A 15,330-nucleotide genomic window follows, 5' to 3' on the forward strand; every position below is an offset into this window, starting at 1 on the left:
GTCTTCTGCTTTCTTCCAACTAAGTTGCATGAAAGAGATAAGAGAAGTTGATGGTTAATAGAAAGCTGTGGATGTTAAGAGCTTTAATCTATTAATATAGGGCAGCATTTCCCAAAGCGTGTTAGGCTAATGCTGACTCTGTCAGATGTTCTGCCAAAAAAAGCATTTCAAGGTCAAATAAGTTTAGGAAATGTGGCATAAAATACCTCTTCTTTCTTGATGATTCTTAAAGTGCATTATTAGTGTATTAAAGGCTCCAAGGACTCCTGCAATAAAACTGCTTAATTGGGTTAAATTGTTCCTTACACTTACATGATCAGGAAGCTTTTCTTTTTCTTTACTTGACTATTATTAACATCCCAAGAAACTAGTGATCCATAGACTACATTTCTGGGAAACACTGATACAGAAAAGGTGGAAGAATGGAAAGCTTCTAAGCAAGGGAGTACGCTATGCTATAGAGCAATCACTTTCACAAGGATCAGGCCTTTCTATCCGGGTTTTTGTCATTTTAGACTATCCCATATGCTATACATGTGTTCAAGTCAGAAAAGCAAGAGTCATATTTGTTGTGGTGGTAACCTCTTACAAAATTATAAAGTGTGTGCACATTTTATAAATAATCTCAATATTACAAAGGATAATATGAAAAGCATATTATTTTCTTCTCTCTCACCCCATTTCCAACATCCTGGCATATTTTTCAGAGGTACCAGGCAGTGTTATCAGTTTCCACGTCACTTTTCAGTTCTTCTGTGAAAACTCTAAATTCTATGCATCAAGGACAATAGTTTTGAGTTATAAAAACTCAGCAGTATCTACTGAAGGAATTTCTTCTCACACTTCTTTCCTCTGCCACCTCTCATCGTCAGTCTTTCACCAAGGTCTATCAATTCGACTTGTGAAATGCACTTCAAGTGTGCACACTTTTCTCCATTTCCCCTATCAGCACAGTCGCTGGCTGTGTCCTAACTGTATTCTACTTTTCATTCTTGATCCTGCTAGTCCATTCTCCTTATTTCAGCTACAAAGGTATCCTTAAAATGTAAATTACCCTCTGGCTTCAAAGTCTTCAAAGGCTTCTCATTAAAATAAAATTCACAATCTTTATCAAGATCTGTGACGGTCTGCATGACCAGGCTGCTGCCTACCCACCCTCCACAACACACACACACACACACACACACTCATGTCCAGCCTCTCAGAAACTCCCTTTTCCAACACACGTGCCTTCTTTTTATCCCTTGAACACTTCCAAGCTTTTCTTCTCTTTACAGATTACCTACTTGCTATTTCCTCTACCTAAATGGCTTTTCCCTCCTTTTTTCTTTTTCTTTTTTTTGCCAAGTGAATCCCTGTGCCTCCTTCAAATATCAATTTAAATCTTTCCTTTTCAGAGACCTTCACAGAGCACCAAATCTGAATCAGCCCATTTTTTTCACAGCCCCTTGTTCTTCTCCATACTACTTCTAACAATGTGTTATTATGTATTTATTTTTTAATGTCTGTAAGATCCAAAAGATCTTACAAATCTGTTTTATTCCATACTAAATGCAAGAAAATTGTCTTTTGTGTCTGGTCACAGAATGGGCTTAATAATTACATATTACATGATTAAAATTATCCAGTGGAAAGTTCTTTTTATCTCCTGCCTTTTTCTTATGTGAAACTTTACACCCTTTCAGATTTCCATTTTTTGCACACTTATCAGCCAAAAGCCTCATTCATTTATCTCTATTAGAAGGGGAACTTTAAGGACCAACTCATGTAACTCAAGCTTCACCAACCATTTGGTTTACTTTACTCTCTTCTTAGGAACTTATTGTATTTATTTTCTGTACCGTTCATTTGGTGCCTAATCTCATACTGACTTGTAACAACTTATCAGGTGTGTTAATTAACAACTTATATTTACATATGCGGTCTTGCCAATGATGTCATAAATCTATGGAGGACAGGACTTGTTACTTAACACTCTAAAGTTCACAGCATGCCTCTGCACAGAGTAGCTGAATGAAAGAGTCCCCATCCACCTTCTTTTAACGCCTCAACTTTAAGACTTTAATATGGAAGTCTGACCCATTTCCTTTCAGTTTATTTTCTTTCTCAACCCTGTGTGTTGCCATTTCCTTTCTTGCAGAAAGGACCCATTTCCTTTCAGTCTATTTCTTCCTCAACCAGTGTGTTGCCACCATGCTGGGAATGAAAGCTGTGGTAAGGATAAGTTCTGAGGTCAGAGGGAAGTGACTAAGAGAGGAATGCGAGGACAGAGGACTTGTCCAAGGGTTCTCAGTTCCTCCCGCAGTGGAACAGGAAGTGAAGATAACCTGTCAAGTGACTAGGTGTACTTTACATTGCCAGGTATCTCCCAGAACATTTAAAAAGAGTGCTTTGCTCAAGGTTTTGAAAATACGAGTATCTAAGGCAATGGCACCCCACTCCAGTACTTTGCCTGGAAAATCCCATGGATGGAGGAGCTTGGTAGGCTGCGTGCGGTCCATGGGGTCGCTAAGAGTTGGACACCACTGAGCGACTTCCCTTTCACTTTCCACTTTCATGCATTGGAGAAGGAAATGGCAACCCACTCCAGTGTTCTTGCCTGGAGAATCCCAGGGATGGGGGAGCCTGGTGGCTGCTGTCTGTGGGATCACACAGAGTCAGACATGACTGAAGTGACTTAGCAGCAGCAGCAAACATTAAATGAGGCAGAAAGGATTACCTTCTCAAATAATTTCAATCAATGACTCAGTTGTTCATTGTTCAATTTTGGATGAACTTCCCCCAAATATCAATTTAATTCTATAAGTATCTTTGGGATCCAGAAAGGTATTCTGTACTTTTAGTTGCCAATTCCAATCTTGCTCAAATAATGATTTTTAAGGAATACTTAAAATACGAAAAACCATAGCTATTTTTTATTTTCTTCTTCCACCAAAATATAATGGTTATAAAAGTTCTGCAACCCTTTTGATATACTTAACCAGATTTCCTCAAACTACTTCTGAAACATGGAGTAGAAAAGTAAATGTGTAATAATACCATCTTTATTAGTATACAACTGTTCAAGGTAAGCAGACAGTTTAACAATTATTAGCTCTTTTTACCTGTATGTTTTTACAACAACCTGTTAAGATGAATACAGTAGTAGATGTTGTCTGTTATGTTTAGTTTATCAACGAGAAAACTGGGTGTAGAAGGACTTAGTGGCAGAAGCATGCGGCAGCTAACTTTCAGATTGTATCAGAGAATTTACCGGCCACGTAGGACTGCTGAGACAGTGCTGTTATTCAGGAAGTAACCGAATAGGCTTATGAACCTGGGCTCAGCACTGGCTACAGAATTTGCAGGGTCTAGTATAAGATGGGAGAAGGCAATGACACCCCACTCCAGTACTTGCCTGGAAAATCCCATGGACAGAGGAGCCTGGAAGGCTGCAGTCCACGGGGTCGCTGAGGATCGGACATGACTGACTTCACTTTCACTTTCAATCAACGGAGAAGGAAATGGCAACCCACTCCAGTGTTCTTGCCTGGAGAATCCCAGGGACGGGGGAGCCTGGTGGGCTGCCGTCTATGGGGTCCCACAGAGTCGGACACGACTGAAGTGACTTAGCAGCAGCAGCAGCAGTATAAGATGAAAATTTGAAGCTCCTCTTTAAAAATTACTAAGACAGCTGACAGTGACAGCAGAACATTAAACCAAGTATGGGGCCCTTCTGGGTACTGGACCTTGTGAGCTGGCTTAGCCTGAGGTCTCTGGACCTCTATCATCTGGGTGACTGGGTATCCAAGAGGCTGTGAGCTCCTGAAATTATAGATAAAATTCTATGCTAATACGCATAAGTTTATTTTTCATATTTTGTAGCTTTTATCAGATCCTTAAGTGCTCTGTTAAGAAAATAAAATAAAGCATTAAGAATTCCTCTTCAAGAGTAATGAATGTTCTCAAAGAGACCAAACACAATGTCACAAGAGACTGGCAGAGGCGGCATGCTGGTGTCAGTGTACACCAATGTTCCTTCAGAGGTTGTGTTTGTTCATGCGTATGTTTTCATAGGCACACAAGTATTAACACAAAGAGTTCTTAGGGCTGCCCAGATGTTGCCAGAAAGAAGTAACATCTGATTGCATTTTCAGATGATAGTAAAGCAAATGATGAGACATTCAAGGTGATGTTGAGACGTTCAAGATGACTTTCTTCACAAACCCCAAAGTGATACCCAAACATGACCCTGATATGAGGTATTTTATTTATTTTCACCACCTTAACAGAAGCTTCTCCCTCTTCTGCAATTAGATGTCACACTCCCTCTTTTAAGGAGAAATGTCTCACTGTAAGATTTACCAGCTCATGCTGATTTACATCAATTTTATAGATAACTATAACTCAGAAATAGGAGTGAGGTAGGAATTTGTTAACAGAACAGGTGTAGAAGATGCTCTCAGAAAAGGGAAAAGAGTACTCTAAAGACCTGTACCCTGAGAAATACAACAGAGGAAATGCTGTGAGTCTTGAGTCTGGCTGCTAAAAACCGATCCCATCTCCTAGAAGATTCACATACAAATAGCCCTTAAAATGGATTTTGCTTTAAGACCTGCTCCTTCCGTTTGAGTGGCTGACTTAAAACTGTATTTAGTCTCTTTGTCCTTTTCCATTAAATATGCATCTCAGCCAAATCTCCAACTCATATGAATAGGGATACAGAGAGATGGGTAATTGAAACCTCAGGGTAATTCTCAAATTTTCATTTGCACAGCGTGTCAAACATTTCTTGATGCAACCTCTAACAAGTAGGAAAACACGATTCACTTGAGATTGTGGTCACTCTGCTGTCCCCACTCTCGTCCCTGTTCATGTCACAATGGGGCAATACATAATTCAACCAACCGCCAAAGCTCTGGCAGGTCCAGAAAGAATCTTTTTTGCTCACACTTAGTAGCCCATCCATGGAAGAATAAGTGTTCATAATTCTACCCATCCCAAGAGGTGAAAGAGTAGGAAGCTGGTAGGTGGGATGTTTTTCTAGGGTTTCTAGGAGGAAGATGGTCATTTAGTCCTTTAATTGCACGGAATTGCCCCGCGGGTTATCGTACACGCCAAGAGTGAGTGAGCAGCTTCCCTCAAGCCCATCCGCACCTGTGGTAATCTTCTGGTACCCGCTTACCTGCTCTCTCCAAGACGCCCAGGCCCAGCAAGAAGAGGTGGAACACACCTGATGGTGTAAGACGCCGCCCAGGCCCATTGCAGTCTAGGGGTCGGTAAGCAGCGAGGCCCGAGTAGGATGATTCATGCGGCCACAGCCCAGGGTAGGGCTCGGAGTCGGGAAGCGCGCCCCGACTTGTCTAGCGCGCAGAGAGGGCAGCCGCCACGCCCCACGTGGCCTGCGCTCTCCAGGAACAGCCCGGAGGGCCGAGGAGGCCTTTGCGAGACCTGGTCGGTGCCTCTTGCCCCATGGGCCCGCGGCCACGGCGGGACTCCAGCGTTAACCCAACCGTGCCCTTCCCGTCGCGCGCCCTTCCCGCCCCCGCGCGCCCCACCTCGGCTAGTGATGCCGGCGCCCAGCGCGCTAACCCGCTGGCGGTTGACTGCGGACTGCGAGGGCAGCTCCAGGGCAGAGCCGCGGAAATCCCACTTCTCCCGCCTGTCCCTGCGCCCACCCTTCCTCGGGGCCTCGAGGCCGCCCCGCCCTCGCTTTCGACCCCGCCGCGCCCTGCCTGCGGGCCACGCCGGCCGGCTCTCGCCGGCAGAGGCGTGGGCGCTCGCGCGGCCGAACTGCGACCCCGAGTACCTGCTCCTCCAGGCGAGGGGTGCTCAACTAGTGGACCTCGAAATCCCAGTCCTTCCCTGGGGCTCCGGGAAGTGCTCCAGTCTCAACGAAGCTGCTCTCGTCTTTTGGCTCCCAAACGTGACACTCTATATATCCGGCTCGGAGACTGGGTGTGGGGCGGGAGGAAACCACCCTCCCTCCGACCTTCCCCGCGGCCACCGCGGCCTGGGCGTCGGGCGCGGAGCCGGCGGCTGCTTCTACCCGGGGCGGGAGGAGGGCGAGGGGCTGGCGAGGGCCCTACAGGCCGCCGGGCGACCTCATGGTGGGCAGAGCGGCAGTGCGCGCAGGCCCGCCCGGCAGCTTCCATTCATTCAGCGCCGAGCAGATCCGCTCGCTATTACTCCCGGGTAGGATTTTTTTCCCTCATTTTTTTTTTTTTTTAAATCGGTGGGTGAGGGGGGAGAGGGAGCAGGAAAGGCGCCCCTCTCTGGTCTGGAAAAGAAGGGGAGCTCCCACATCTTGAGAGAAAGGGGGTGGGGGGGAGGTGGGAGAAAGGGGAGGAGGAGAGACAGAGAGCAGGAAGGGAGAGACGGAGACAGGAGACGGAGGGTCAGAGGTTCTATTGTGAACACTTGGAGGACGCACCTTTCCCCCAGCCACCCTAGCGGAAGAGGCAGCCAAAAATCCGATTGTACTCAGCTTGTCCGTACTGCACGCCCAGTGGGAGGGATGTTCTCTTATCGGCTCCAAACTCTGCGGAGGCGCCTGGCAATGACCGACCGGCGCGGTGTCCTTTTAAAAATCCAGGAGGGGCTGGATTCACGGAGCCCCTTGTGCTGGACGGAGGCACGGTTCACTCTTGCTCGGGGTGCGGAGGGCAAAAAGCAGGCTCTGTCTGCGTCAGGTGGGAGTAGGTAGGTGGATAGGAGACTAGAGAGGATCAGAGATGGGGCTGCAAAAACGCAGCCGGTCAGCTTTGCTCTGCAGCACTTCTTAAGATTAAGAAAAGAGAATGAGAGAGGTTTTGTTCATAAGCCTGGTAGCTTGGGGGAGAGGGCGGCGGGAGATTTGGTTTGGTCTCTGATACATTTTGAAAGGAAAAACTGGAGCCTTCATCAGGAAAGACTTTTAAGGGGACAGACAGGCACGAGTGGGCTTGTCACAGTTCTAACCCAGGACGTGCTCAAAAAAAGCAGTCAACGCCCAAGCTCATTTCTTGGACAATTTGGAAGATAATAAGAAAAGCCAAAAAAGGAATATTGTCCTATAAGTTGTCTGTTGAAGTTAATATGAACCACTTTTTGCATTCTTAAAAAAGATCACACTCATTTTGAATTCTGTTCTGTTGGACTCTCTACAATTAAATGTATTAAGCAAAATGTAAAAGACCCTGGGACTAATTTTCTCTGGTGATTGCCTGAAAGCAAGGAGACAGAAAAAGTTAGGACCACATAAATATACTTTGTTACCCACCCCACTGGAAAAATACCTCTAAATGTGTTGCCAAAACAGCTGGTATGACAGCACTTGAAATGACACTGTCAAATGGTGGTGAGAGATGTTGAAATCATTCATCACATAGCAGATAAAGGTAAACTGTTACAACTCTGAAAAACAATTTCCAAGAAGTTTCCAAGGCGAGTCCTTCAAACTTTTTTTATTGTTCTGAATCTTTTGAAATAGGATTCTCATTCTTTAGAACATAACCAAAAAAAAAAAAAAAAAAATCACAAAAAGGAAAATGACATATGGACAAAGTTACATGTTTATTATAGCATTATTTATAAAGTAGAAGTAAAATAACATACTTTCAATGGAGTGTTGACAAAACATTAAGTTGTTATTGTTTAGTTACCAAGTCGCGTCCAACTCTTTGTGACCCCATGAACTGCAGCACTCCAGGCGTCCATGTCCCGATCATCATCTCCTGGAGTTTGCCCAGCTTGATGTCCATTGAATCAGTGATGCCATCCAACCAACTTATCCTCTATCTGCCTTCAGTCTTTCCCAGCATCAGGGTCTTTTCTAATAAGTTGGCTTTTCACATCAGGTGGCCAAAGTAGTGGAGCTTCAGCATCAGTTCTTCCAATGAGTATTCAGGGTTGATTTCCTTTAGGATTGACTGGTTTGATCTCCTTGCTGTCCAAGGGACTCTCAAGAGTCTTCTCCAACACCACAGTTCAAAAGCATCAATTCTTTGGTACTTAACCTTCCTTATGGCCCAACTCTCACATCCGTACTTGACATTAGTATAGGTTACTAAACCATAATTTTACTTTCACTATTTAAAATTATTTTCTTTATGGATAATGTATTCATTTGCTGGGACTGCCTTAACAAAGTACATGGAGGGGTGAATTAAACAGAAATTATGTCACAGTTCTGGAGTCTGGAAGTTCAAGATCAAAGTGTTGACAGGATTCTTTTTCTGAAAGCTGTGGGGGAGAATCAGTTTCGCACTACCCACCTAGCTTCCAGTTTTTTGCTGACAATTTTTCTGGCTTTTCTTGACTTCCAGAAGTATAACCCTGATCATTACCTCCATCTTCACACTGTATTCTCTATGTGCATGTATATTTCTGTGTCCAAATTTTCTTTTTCTATAAAGACACCAGTCATATTGGACTAGGGCTCATCCTAATGGCCTCATCTAAATTGATTACATTTGCAACAACACTATTCCCATCAGGCGAAATGCCTGGCTGGATGACGCACAAGCTGGAATCAAGATTACCAGAAGAAATGACAATAACCTCAGCTATGCAGATGACACTACCTTTATGGAAAAAAGCAAAGAGGAACTAAAGAGCCATTTCATGAAGGTGAAACAGGAGAGTGAAAACACTGACTTAAAACTCAGCATTCAAAAAACAAAGATCATGGCTTCCAGTCCCATGACTTCATGGCAAATAGATGGGGAAATAATGGAAACAGTGACAGACTTTATTTCCTTCAGCTCCAAAATCACTGCAGATGGTGACTGCAGCCACGGAATTAAAAGACACTTGCTCCTTAGAAGAAAAGCTATGACCAACCTAGACAGCATATTAAAAAGAGGAGACATCACTTTGCTGACAAAGGTCCCTCTAGTCAAATCTATGGTTTTTCCAGTAGTCATGTATGGATGTGAGAGTTGGAACATAAAGAAGGCTGAATGCAAAGAATTGATTCTTTTCAGCTGTGGTACTGGAGAAAATTCTTGAGAGTTCCTTGGACTGCAAGGAGATCAAATCAGTCTATCCTAAAGAAAATCAGTCCTGAATATTCATTACAAGGACTGATGCTGAAGCTTAAGCACCAATACTTTGGCCACCTAATGTGAAGATCTGACTCATTATAAAAGACCCTGATGCTGGGAAAGATTGAAGGCAGGAGGAGAAGGGGACACCAGAGGACGAGATGGTTGGATGGCATCACTGACTCAATGAACATGAGTTTCAGCAAGCTCTGGGCGATGGTAAAGGAGAGAGAAGCCTGGCATGCTGCAGACCATGGGGTTGCAAAGAGTCTGACATGACTGAACAACAACAAATTTCCAAATAAAGTCACATTCTGAGGTACTGAGGGTTAGGACTCTGAAACATGAATTTGGCAGAAATGTGGAGAAAGACATAAATCAACCCACAAGCATATAACAGCAAGAAGAGACCATGTAGTCATTATTTCCTCCAAGCACATACTACTTACCCTGCAACAGGCCAATAAATCAAAAAAGTGAATTGGTAGGGAAGGTAATAGCAACTTTATTCAGAAAGCTGGCAGACCAAGAATATGGTGGACTCATGTTCCAAAGAGCCAACTTGTGTGAGTTAGAATTCAGGCCTCTTTTATACTAAATGAGGAGAGAGTAAAGTCAAACATTTCCTGGCTCCAGTCAGCTTCAAAAGGGGATGTGTTTTTTCCTTCCCGCAGTAATTCAAAAGTGGGCCTGGTAAGGATGTTTCCTGTGAGCTAAGCAAAGTTATTTTAGCTTAGTGCTCATTACCTGAGAGTCAGGGTTTCCAGAGAGGAGCTATTATGTATAATTTAAGTTTATAGGCAACATCTTTTTAGTGAATAACTTGTAACAGAATACAAAGATTCTTCCCTATTACATAGTAGGTTAAATTGTGGCTCCTAAAATATATGTCCTGGTGCAGATATCTGAAACCTATGACTGTTACCTGCTTGGACGAAAGAGTCTTTGCATATGCAATGAAATTAAAAGGCTTCAGAAAAGGTCTTACTGGATTGTCCAGATGCGCCCTAAATCCAATGGAAATTGCCTTTATAAACAAAAGGCAGAGGGACATTTGAAACATATAGAGTGATAGCATGCTTAGTTGCTCAGTCACGTCTGACTTTTTGCGACCCCAAGGACAGTAGCCCACTAGACTCTTCTTTTCATGAGATCCTCCAGGCAAGAATACTGGAGTGGGTAGCCATTCCCTTCTCTGGGGTATCTTCCTGATTCAGGGATTGAACCTGGGTCTCCTGCATTGCTGGCAGATTCTTTACCACATGAGCCACATGTTGGATAAAGTGATTTGAAGATAAGACAGAAACTGGAGTAATGTGGGGGGCAAGGATAGAAAGCCAAGGAATGCAGACAGCTTCCAGAAGCCAGAAGACAAGGAAGGATTCTCCCCTAGAACCTCCACAAGGAGCAGGGCTCTCACCTTGTAATCAGACTTCCATCCTCCAGAGCTGTGACAGTATAAAACTTTGTTGCTTAAGCTACCCAGTAATTTATTACTACAGCTCTAGAAAATCAATTCAGGCAATTTGGGGTGGAAACCTGCTTATTTACTTTTTTGTTTTTTTCTTGAAAGAGATATCTATGATTCAAGGCATTTCAAATGAGTATTTTACTAGAATTCTTAAAATTCTCATCCACTTTTGAAGTCATGGACAGAAGACTTGCTAAATATTTTATCATCTTGCTCTCCAATAGGCACAAGTGCTGATAAAACTGCAAAGGATTTTGATTTTATGAAATGGGTCCTATGGTTCTGCATCCTCACACATGCTATACACACAACTCTTGTCAAGACAATTCGGCTCCATGCTGATTTGGTTAGAGAGTAGTTTCCAGGGTTGTATCTTAAAACCGTGGCTGCTCATGGTCAATGTTGAGAAATAGACTATTAAAATAACTAGCTTCAGTTATTTTAATAACAAGTCCAGTTTTCAGTCTTCTGAAGAAGACTTTCAGTCTTTCAGAAGACTGAAGAAGTTTTCAGCCTTCTCTCCCTAACTACTGCTTAATGACTTACCATTTTATTCAACCCCATAAAATAAATGTTTTTCTGTTAATCTGCCTGGAGGTTTTTAATTTCATATGCAAAATAGTTATAAAACATGACAGATCTAAAATAATATGTCTGATCATTCTAACGACACCTTAAAGTTGGAGACTGTAAATTTACCCAAGTGTTCCCAAAGTGGTGTCATTGCTAAATGCTGCTGAAACAAACAAACCATGGTTCTGTTAATCAAGAGTATCATGGAAATAGAGGTTTGATTTTGATGTACAGTCAAATCATAAAAATATAGTGTTCTACAACTAGAAAGCTCATCCTTTGGGCCCACTTTTTTAGAGTATGGAAGACTCGACTTATGTCTTGAATAAAGTCACTTAATTAGTTTTCTGTTGCTGCATAACCAATTATTGTAACCTTAGTGTTTTAAAACAATACCTATTTATAGTTATCAAAGTCCCATAGGGCACTCATTCTAACATAGATAACAGGTTTTTTGTTCAGGATTAAGAAGGCAGAAATCATAATGTCAATCTGGGCTTTAATCTCATATGGATTTTTACAGATTTTTTTCTTGTCTTGTTTTCCCTTATGGAGATATATAGGTCCTTAAAAGTTATGTAACTCCTTTATTGACCATTGTGAAAGTGTAACAGGTGGAGACTAAACTCATATATTCTGATTCTAAATATAGGCCTATTCAAGTGCTTTCTCAAACCCTGAGTCATAACATTCAGAGTTTTTTGAGAATGATGCCATTGAGAGTTCTTTGGAGAACTGTTGTAGAGCACAATAGGGTTATAGCTGAATTAACTAAAAGCATATCTTCTCTACTGACTATTATGAAGACATTAAAAAGAATAAATTCAAGCTATGCCAGCTGAATTGCACAAATTTCCAAGAGGTTTAGTGTATGAAGAAAGTAATATGCTGAAAACATGTATAATGTGATTTTATTCATATTAAATCAATGTCAAATAACTGAATATGTATATGTATATGTACATGTATAGATTTATAGGTCTATGAAAGCTAGGGAAAAGAGGATACATGTATCCTTCAGAGGATACATCAGTTCAGTTCAGTTCAGTTCAGTTGCTCAGTCGTGTCTGACTCTTTGCAACCCCATGAATTGCAGCACGCCAGGCCTCCCTGTCCATCACCAGCTCCCAGAGTTCACTCAAACTTACGTCCATCGAGCCAGTGATGCCATCCAGCCATCTCATCTTAGGTTATTAACATGTTACCTTGGTTGGTGAAGGAGAAGCACTAATGCATGAAGGGGAAATATGAGAGAGGAGTACTAGGCAAAGATGGAAAAAGAAAAAGAAAAATTAAGACATCATATGCTCATATCTATGTATTTATTTAAATTATATTAAAACGTTTAATTTTTAAAATGCTATGAGTAACCACACCATTCCAACAAAGAAAAAACTGAACAAAGTAAAAATTAATTCTTTTTAGATTTGGCAGAGAAATGAAGTCACAGGGCCAACTGCTGCCACCAAAACTGGAGAAACAAATGAGGGGGTACAGAAAATCACAACTGACAGAAACAGAAACTGATCCAAAGCAGAAACCTTCAAGTTATCAGTGCCAGTAGGAATGCCTGAACTGTAGTAGATGAATTGTTGGAGGCTCAGTGTGGACAACTCTGAGAGTTACAGTCACCAGGGAGACACAGTAATCAGACAGGAGAGGGACATGCTTTTTTGAGTTTTACTTCTAGCCTCTCCCAAGTTTCCAAGTGAAAAATCCCCTGGTATTTCCACAGTGGGAGGGGAAAAAGAACCACTTTTTAAAAGCCAGAATATTCTGCTCTTCTTAACAAGGTTGCCATTAGGAGAAATTATTTTGCTAGAGCCTAAACTGTGGGGATTTTATCAGAACCCAACATAACTGCAGAAAGGGAAATACCTGACTCCAGCCCCCTCCCCTGTCTCATTCCATCTAAGGTGGGAAAAACTGAGAAGAATCTGTAAAGTTCACAGCCCAGGGGCACAGACTTACCAAAAGATTGAGACATAACCATAGGACTGTACAATGCTTCCCTTCTTCACATGTAACCATTACATTACTAAATGCCTATTTATTGTGATTACTTTTACCCAGCACTCAGATCAGCTTTCAACAACCACCACCACAACAAATATTACAAGGTATACTAGAGGTAAAAAACACAGTGTGAAGACACTGAACAAGTATCAAAATCAGTCAGATATGGCAGGAATGTTGGAATTATAAGACCAAGAATTTCTTTAAAACTATCATTAAGATGCTGAAGACTTTAGTGGAAAGACCAGATAATATGCAAGAACAGATGGATAACATAACAGAGAGATGCTTGCATCTCTCTTGCATATTATCTGGTCTTTCCACTAAAGTCTTCAGCATCTTAATGATAGTTTTAAAGAAATTCTTGGTCTTATAATTCCAACATTCCTGCCATATCTGACTGATTTTGATACTTGTTCAGTGTCTTCACACTGTGTTTTTTACCTCTAGTATACCTTGTAATATTTGTTGTGGTGGTGGTTGTTGAAAGCTGATCTGAAAGAATAAAAAGTAAATGCAAGAGATGGAAAATATTGTAGCAGAAATGAAGAATGCCTTTTGGGCTCATTGATAGACTAGATATCACTGAGGAAAGAATCTCTGAACTTGAGGGTATGACAATAGAAATGTCCAAAGCTGAAAAGTAAAAGAAAAAAGAAGAAAAAGGCAAGAAGAATATCCAAAGACTATGGGACAACTACAAAATATATGTGCATAATGAGAATACCAGAAGGAAAAGAAAGAGAGAAACAGAGCATATTTGAAGCAATAATTATTAAGAATTAACCCAAATCAGTTTTAGATACCACAACACAGATCCAGAAATCTCAGAAAAACTAGGCAGGATAAATGCAAAAACAAATAAAAATAAAAAACAAACCAAATAAAAAACCAAAAAAACCCACCAATCTACAGATGTATACCAATGGTTTTCATATTCAAACGTTAGAAAATCAAAGGTAAAGAAAAAAAAAAAATCTTGAAGAAAGTCAGAGGAAAAAAACACCTTATCTATAGAGAAACAAAAATAAGAATTCTTAAGTTCACCCAACTTCTCGTCAGAAAATACTCAAAGAATAGCATGAAATGAAATGTTTGCTGTTGAGAGAAAAAAAGACCATCAACCTAGAATTCTGTGCCATATAAAATTATATTTCAAAAGTGAAAGAGGAAAACAAGACTTTCTCAGATTAATAAAATTTGAGGAAATTTGTTGCCATTAGAACTACCTAGCAAAAAATATTAAAAGAAGTTCTTCAGAGAGAAAGAAAATGAAACAGGTCAGAAGTTTGGATCTTTGTAGAGAAAAGAAGAGTACCAGTGAATAAAAAATTAGAAGTAAAATATATAGAAGACCCATATAAAATGCTTAATTAAAACCACAAAAAACAGAAAAAGTGCAAAACACATAAATGAGAACAAAGAATAAGGGCAAAAAAATAAATAAATAAATAAAAACCAATCACAAATATGGGAGATATTTATACAGCCATATCAGTAGTCCTCTTAAATGTCCATGGTATAAATATGTAATGAAAAGATTGTGAGAATGGATCAAAAATACCCAAGACCCAACTGTGTGTTGTCTACAGGATTTAGATAATTTAAATATAGAGACACATAGAGATGAAATGCAAAAGTAGGAAATCAAGAGATACCTAGAGTAACAGGCAAATTTGGCCTTAGAGTACAAAATGAAGCAAGGCAAAGGCTAACACAGTTTTGCCAAGAGAATGCACTGATCATAGCAAACACTTTCTTCCGACAACACAAGAGATGACTCTACACATGGACATCACCAGATGGTCAATACAGAAATCAGATTGATTTTATTCTTTGCAGCCAAAGATGGAGAAGCTGTACACAGTCAACAAAAGTAAGATCGGGAGCTGACTGTGGCTCAGATCATGAACTCCTTATTGCCAAACTCAGACTTAAATTGAAGAAAGTAGGGAAAACCACCAGACCATTCAGGTATGACCTAAATCAAATCTCTTATGATTATACAGTGGAAGTGACAAATAGATTCAAGGGATTAGATCTGATAGACAGAGTGCCTGAAGAACTATGGAATGAGGTTCGTGACATTGTACAGGAGGCAGTGATCAAGACCATCCCCAAGAAAAAGAGATGGGAAAAGGCAAAATAGTTGTCTGAGGAGGCCTTACAAATAGCTGTGAAAAGAAGAGAAGCAAAATGCAAAGGAGAAAAGGAAAGATATATGCATTTGAATGCAGAGCTCTAAAGAATAACAAGGAGAGAGAA

General features: G+C 41.1%; 1 protein-coding gene across 4 annotated transcripts in view; it reads right to left on the reverse strand.

Annotated features, from left to right (window-relative positions):
• FAR2 (fatty acyl-CoA reductase 2) overlaps nt 1-6,721 on the reverse strand; it is a 179,043-nt gene extending 172,322 nt beyond the window's left edge. Inside the window, exon 1 of one of the 4 annotated variants that reach the window (XM_086401551.1) lies at nt 6,413-6,721. The gene's annotated coding sequence lies outside the window, so the exon portion shown is untranslated. Of the gene's footprint in view, nt 1-5,164; nt 5,660-5,788; nt 5,928-6,412 lie in introns of those variants that run through there. The other 3 variants (XM_086401549.1, XM_086401550.1, XM_086401548.1) reach the window with 3 other exon arrangements.
• Nucleotides 6,722-15,330: the final 8,609 nt, after the last annotated feature.

Source organism: Bos grunniens, chromosome 5, assembly GCF_055505025.1.
Source record: "Bos grunniens cultivar Pamir isolate PY7600 chromosome 5, Bosgru_T2T1.0, whole genome shotgun sequence".
NCBI classification, from domain to species: Eukaryota; Metazoa; Chordata; class Mammalia; order Artiodactyla; family Bovidae; genus Bos; species Bos grunniens.